The sequence below is a fragment of the Tamandua tetradactyla genome, chromosome 3, assembly GCF_023851605.1.
Source record: "Tamandua tetradactyla isolate mTamTet1 chromosome 3, mTamTet1.pri, whole genome shotgun sequence".
Lineage (NCBI taxonomy): Eukaryota > Metazoa > Chordata > Mammalia > Pilosa > Myrmecophagidae > Tamandua > Tamandua tetradactyla.
The window spans coordinates 27,953,689-27,960,388 of NC_135329.1; the positions used below are offsets into that span (position 1 = coordinate 27,953,689).

Below are 6,700 nucleotides of genomic sequence, written 5' to 3' on the forward strand. Positions count from 1 at the left end.
CTTTTAGTGCATTCATGCTGTTATGCAATGATCACCACTATCTAATTCCAGAGCATTTTCATCACCATAAAAAGAAACTCCCTACATATCAGAGTCACTCCTCGTTACCCCTTTCCCAACCCCTTGGCAACCACTAATCTATTTTCTGTTTCTATGAACTTGTAGCATACACAAAAACAGTTTATAATTTATGCCACCAGGAAAAATTAAATTTCCCAAAGCAAAAACCGCATAACCAACCATTTCTTAGAACAGTATAATAGAATGAGAACTTACAAACCAAAGGTGATGAAAATACTCTAAACAAAAGTCATCTTCTAGTGCAGCAGGCTGGCTGGGCAGAGGAGACATAATAGGCAAGAAGAGTTGCAGAGCAGCTCGGGTGGTGTGTTTGTTTCCTTGGGTTGCTCTAATAAATTACCACAAATGTGGTGGCCTAAAACTACAGAAACTCATTTTCTCAAAGTTCTGGAGGATAGCAATTCAAAATCAAGGTGTGGGTAGGGCTATGCTCTCTCCAGTGACTCTAGGGAAGGAATCCTTCCTTGTTCTTCCAGACTTTTGTTGGTGGCTGGCAATCCTTGCAGCTGTAACACTCTAGTCTCTGTCTCCTTCTTCAGTTGGCCTTCTCTCCTATGTCTCTTCTTCTCTTCTTATAAAGACCGTGGTTATATTGGATTCGGGACCTGCCCTACTTCGGTATGAACATTTTAATTTAACTAATTCTATCTACAAAGACCCTATTTCAAAAAAAAAAAAAAGTCACATTCTGAAGTCCTGAGAGCTAAGACTTCAACATGTCTTTTTCGGGGACACAATTCAACTCAGAATGGGAGGTGTTTGCAAGAGCTGCTCAAGGGCTGCTGAAAAGAACGCGTCAACTCTAAATTCCTGCTATTCCAAGTGTCCTCCCTGGGTCAGGAGTACTGGGCATACTTGGCGCTTGTTAGAAATGCAGAATGTCGGGCCCTGCTACAGTCTCATTGAATCAGAATGTGTATTTTAACAACATGTTCCAGGGACTCATATGAACATTGCAGTTTGTGTAGCACAGTTCTAAATAACCACACAAATAACATGCACTTTCCTGCATGAGCCACTCTCCCCTCAAAAAGGGATGGAAACTCTGGCCACTGAGGTCTGAAATGCCCTCAGGTCATGTTAGGGTTAGTGAGAATAGGCCCAAACTTAACATATTGAAATGAAAGTGGCCACTGAAGCAGTTTACATCCCCCCCAAACTATTTTTCGTTAAAATGAGTAATTATCAGAAAAAAAGAAAGGGTGATATGTCCTTTACATATAAAAAAGGAGCAAGGAACACGTGAATTAAAACCAAAAGACAAATAAAACAAAGCAGGAGGCAAATTTGGCACCAAAAGAGAAGAAAGTCTGAAAAATACATGAGTTGAGAGCAATTAAGGCAATGTGGCTCTTTGAAACGGGTTAAAAGGAGAGGTACAACAGATCAAGAGAGATATAATAAACCAATGAAAGACTATTAAAAAAATGAGTTGGCAGAGTTCAGGAGAAAAATGAAAGAGAAAAACAAAACATTATGTAAATTAAAATCACATTTTAAGGAGCAAAATTAGAATAAGAAGGTGAAGTTCAGAGCACAATAAAATTGAAAGGATTAAAACTAGAATTTGCTCGAATCTCAATACTGAAGGGGTGCAGGATGTCCTAGGAAAAATGTAAACAGGATGATGCAGCACAGAGCCGTGGTCAGGTTTCTGGACATTGAGGGTGAAATAAAAATCTTACTGACACTCAGTGGAAATGGGTAAGCCCTGTTCAAGAAATGGCCTCAGACTTAGTCCCAGATATCATGCAAGGCCAGAGGGCACTGGAACGATGGGAGGAAGAGAAAGTTGGGAGGAAGAGAAAGTATAACCCAAGGATCATCCTCGGATATGTAAGAGCTGAGGATTGGTGCACACATCAATCCTTCTTTACAACAATTATAAAAAGTCAAAATCCAAGCACACCAAGAAGTGAATAAGAGTTAAGAACTCAGAAATGTCAAGATCTGGTAAAGAATGGTTATGTCCATTTAACTCATTCAATTTAGAATTAAAGCTAAACTGCTGTGGGAATTATGATTGCCAGACAGAATCATAAATGTTTTAAACCCTGACAGTGTAGAAAACTAATATATTCAAATAAGCAGAAGGGGACACGGGAAGAGTAGGTGCATAGGGAAAGCTTCCTCCACCCCCTTCCCCAAGCAGCATTTATTTCCCTCCATCATTTCTCCCAATAACTCTCCTTCTGAATACCATGTTTTATAGTCCACAAGACAATGAACTTATAGTTTTCTGTTTATTTGGTAATTACCAGACTCTCCCACCCTAAACAAAGTTCCATGACACAGGGGACTTTGTCTGCCTTGTTCATCATTGTTTCCCCAGATTCTAGTAACAGTGCCTGGCACATAGTTGGTGCTCGTTCTAGTTTGCTACCTGCCTGAATGCAATATACCAGACACAGAATGGCTTTTAAAAAGGGGAATTTAATAAGTTGCTGGTTTACAGTTCTAAGGCCGAGAAAATATCCCAGTTAAAACAAGTCTATAGAAATGTCCAATTTAAGGCATCCAGGGAAAGATACCTTGGTTCAAGAAGGCCGATGACATTCAACGTTTCTCTCTCAGCTGGAAGGGCACACGTCGAACTTGGTGGAGTCTGCTGGCTTTCTCACGGCTCTACCAAAAGGGACTCTCTCCAAAATGTTTCCTCTTTTAAAGGATTCCGATAAGCAACTCCACCTTCAATGGGTGGAGACACATCTCCATGGAAATTATCTAATCAAAAGTTACCACCCACAATTGGGTGGGTCATATCTCCATGGAAACAATCAAAATGCCCCCACCCAGCAATATTGAATGAAGATTAAAAGACTTGGCTTTTCTGGGGTCCACTATAGATTCAAACTGGCATAGTGCTCAATAAATATTGTGAAATATTGTTGAAAAATGGACAAAGGGCATGGACATGCAATTCATAGAAAAGGAAATCCAAAGTGCTTTTGAAAATATAAAACTATGTTCAACCTCATTCATAATTAAAGAAATGCAGATTTAAAAATTGTGAGAGCACTCTTCACTTGTCAGGGAAGATGAAAAACTGAGACGTGACACAATGTTGTTGAGGAGATGGAGAAATGGTCTCATGAACAGTGAGGGAACAGTGACTTTCTCTTTTGACAACTATTTGGCCATTGTCAAAATATATACACTTTTGATGCAGTCACCTGATTTCTAGGACTAGTTTATATAGAACTGTGTTTAGTTCCATGTTTTATATAGAACTTTTACAGGTTCAAAAATCTATTTACCAAGATGCTTGTTGCAGCCTTACTTGAGATTGCAAAATTAAAATTGTAGATGGAAAAATTAAAGAATCATAGCACCCACTGTCGAAAAGTGTATGGAAAAAACAATCTCAAATACTGTCAATGTGAATATAAATTGATAAAGCTGTTTAGAAATGAAGATCCATTGAAGTATATCTGGTTTTCAATACAGTAATTCCATTTTAAGAAATGTATTCTATGAAATCCTTCACAAAAAATATGTCTATAAGCATCCTCATTATGGCAATGGAAGGTAGAAAAGATTGGAAGCAAGCTGCATAGTCTTCAAAGGGTAGAGCTGAGATAAATAATAGCTTAAACATATGGTGAAATGCAATACAGCTGTTGAGAAGAACTGGGGAAATCTATATGAACTGTCATAGAACTGCTTCCAGGGTAAATAGGTGAGAGAAAAAAAACAAGTTGCAAAATAGTCTATGTAATGTGTCATCTTTGGCAAACAAATTAAGGCAATAGAATAGAACTCAGAAACATTTACAAATGACTATAAGAATTTTATGTTCAATACAAAATTTCAGATCAATAAAGACTGGTCAATTAAAGAAATGATATTGATACAAAGGGCTTAACAAATAAGAAAAAACAGAATTGTCTTTTCTTGAAACCATACATACAAATCAATTGCTTTGATATTTAAATGAGAGGGAAATACCATGGAAATAGCAGACAAATGTAAGTGAATATTTGTGTCATCTTGGCAAGGGAGGGATCTTCTTAAGTATGGAAACCAAAAATTATACTATGTAAGAATGTGCCATTAGATTTGACCATGCACAAATGATGAATAAAAATAGCAGCCAACATTGACTGAGTCTTTGTTATATGCCAGGCACCAAGTTAGGTTTCCATGACGTATCACATTTATTATTCCCAATGAGCCTCTTAGGTAACAGTATTTCTTTTATAAGTGAAGAGAGAGAAGTAGAGAAGCTAAGTAACTTTTCCAAGGCCACGCATCTGGTGGGATTCTGAACCAAATTCAGAGAATCTGACTTTACAACTATGTACGTAAAAATCAGTGCTCTTCCTCCCTCCCTCCCTCCCTTCTTTCCTTCCTTTCTTTCTTCTTCACTCTCTTCTCTTTTTTCTCTTTCTCCTTCTCCTTTTCTTTTCTTTTTGGAGGGAGGGGGCGCATGGTCTAGGAAGCAAACTCACATCTCCCACATGTTCCTTTTCTTTTCAACAGAACTAAATTCCTTTATCTGACACGTATTACCTATTTCATCTGCAGAGAAAGCTTTTCGATTTTAACTATTCTTTCACTTCCTTGAACTGCCAGATCATTCATTAGATTCTTCATCATCTAAACCAGTTGTCTTCAAAATAGCTCACACTTACCTTAGAGAATGTGACAAAGAGCTCTTTGTAGGTAAGATGATATCAAAACCACCATGTAAATTCATTGTTATGTATCTTTTACATTTCTGTTTGGTTTTCTATTAAATGCATACAGATATATTCTATACATATTGTATATAATGTAAAATCTTGAAAACCACTGACATAAAGTTAGCTGCTGAATTAAGTTTATTTCATAAGAGCAGCCATCAGAATTTACCCTGGGTATCTGAGCCAGTGCAAATTTATCATCATTTCCTCCATAATTACAAGTGGAAGAATGAAAACAAAACAAATTTTGCTACCCCTAGATCATGCATTTGGGAGGAGATTTTCTTCAGCTTTTTTTATGCTTGGTTTTTATGCTCCTCTCCATAATTCTTTTCATTACTATCTGGGATATCATCTTCGGGCTGGGAATTTTCCATAGGCAATACAGTTGCTTTACCTTCTTCATCCTCATCTTTCCTGAAGGATATTCATCAGTCACTTCTCACAGCTTTCAAAATGTTATCGAAATGCAATACAGGTGGCACACCACTTGGTTTCTGATTTAGGCTGTTGCTTTGTTTGTTTACATTTGCCTTTTGGCCTTGAACATCTGAACGTATTCAAATGCATTTTAAATCTAAAAATATTTTCGTTATGAATTTTAAACACAGAGCAAGCACTGGAGCTAATATAATCAACACCTGGGTATCCACTAGGCAGCCTTAGCATTTGTCTTTTATGTTTCAGAGCTTTAAAGAAAGGAAAGGAAAATAAAAGAAAAGAAGAGAAGAGAAAAGAAAAGAAAACAAAAAAAAGAAAGGAGAAGATCAGAAAAAACACTTATAAGCATAGCAGACGACCCCTACATGCCACATCTCATTCCTTTTCCTCCCTCCTCAGAAGGAACCACTATTCTGAAGTTGAAAAGCAGCAATTCTATATATTCATAACTTTTTATATGAAGTGTATCAGTAAGCAAATTATAGCATTGATTACATGCTTTAACATTCACATCATGCCATATAATCCTCATTGTATCATAAATTGCTTTTTTACTCAATGTTACTCCTGAGATACATTCATATTGGTGCATGTAGCTCTAGTTCAGTCATTTTAACTCTTGTAAGGTTTACTATTGTGTGAAATGACTGAAATTTGGTTAACCCTGCTTCTATTGAAAGACAATTATGTTAATTTTATGTAAATTTCAGTTTTGTTTTTTTTACAGAGAAAGCTATAATAAAAATCATTGTGCTTATCTGCTTGTACACTATGAGGATTTTCAAAATCTAGATTTGGAATCACTGGGTCAAATGGTATATTTAAATTTTACTTAAATTTTACTACATATAACTGAATTACAGTCCAAAGAGAATGTACCAATTAACTTGCCCACCAGCATTTTATGAGATTTCAATTTCTTTACACCTTCACTACCACTTGTTTTTTGTCATAATTTTTAATTGTTCTCCATTTGATGAATGTAAATTGGTAGTTCATAGATGTTTTGATCTTCTTGATTGGTAATGTCATTGGACATCTTTATTTTTGTATTTTAGGACTTATAGATTGCGTCTTCTCTGAAGCCATTTGAAGCCAGAAGCTGGGAGGGAAGGTCAGCCAACATTGTCATGTGCCTTCCCACATGACAGAGAAAGCCAGAGGAAAGCCAGCTTGCCTTTCCTCTGAAGAACTATAGGTTTATAACTTAATAAATCCCTTTAAAACAGCCAATCCATCTCTGTTGTATTGCATTCCGGCAGCCTTGGCAAACTAAAACAGTGTTTTCAGGTTATTAATTTTATTGCTCTTTAATTTGTCATTGTGGTCACACTCTATATGGGTTCAATATCTCTGAATCTACTGGGACCTATTGCATGGCTTAGAATATGGTCTATCTTAGTAAATGTATCATGTACACCTAGAATATATATATTTTGTCTTTGTTAGGTGTAGATTTCAATTAAGTCAAGGTAGTTCACAGTTTTAGTTGT

General features: G+C 36.6%; 1 long non-coding RNA gene across 1 annotated transcript in view; it reads left to right on the top strand.

The window, feature by feature from the left end:
* Positions 1–6,440, top strand: part of LOC143676003 (uncharacterized) — a 28,610-nt gene extending 22,170 nt beyond the window's left edge. The window contains exon 2 of the long non-coding RNA XR_013171752.1: positions 6,266–6,440. This is a non-coding gene — a long non-coding RNA (uncharacterized LOC143676003). The remainder of the gene's footprint in view (positions 1–6,265) is intronic.
* Positions 6,441–6,700: the final 260 nt, after the last annotated feature.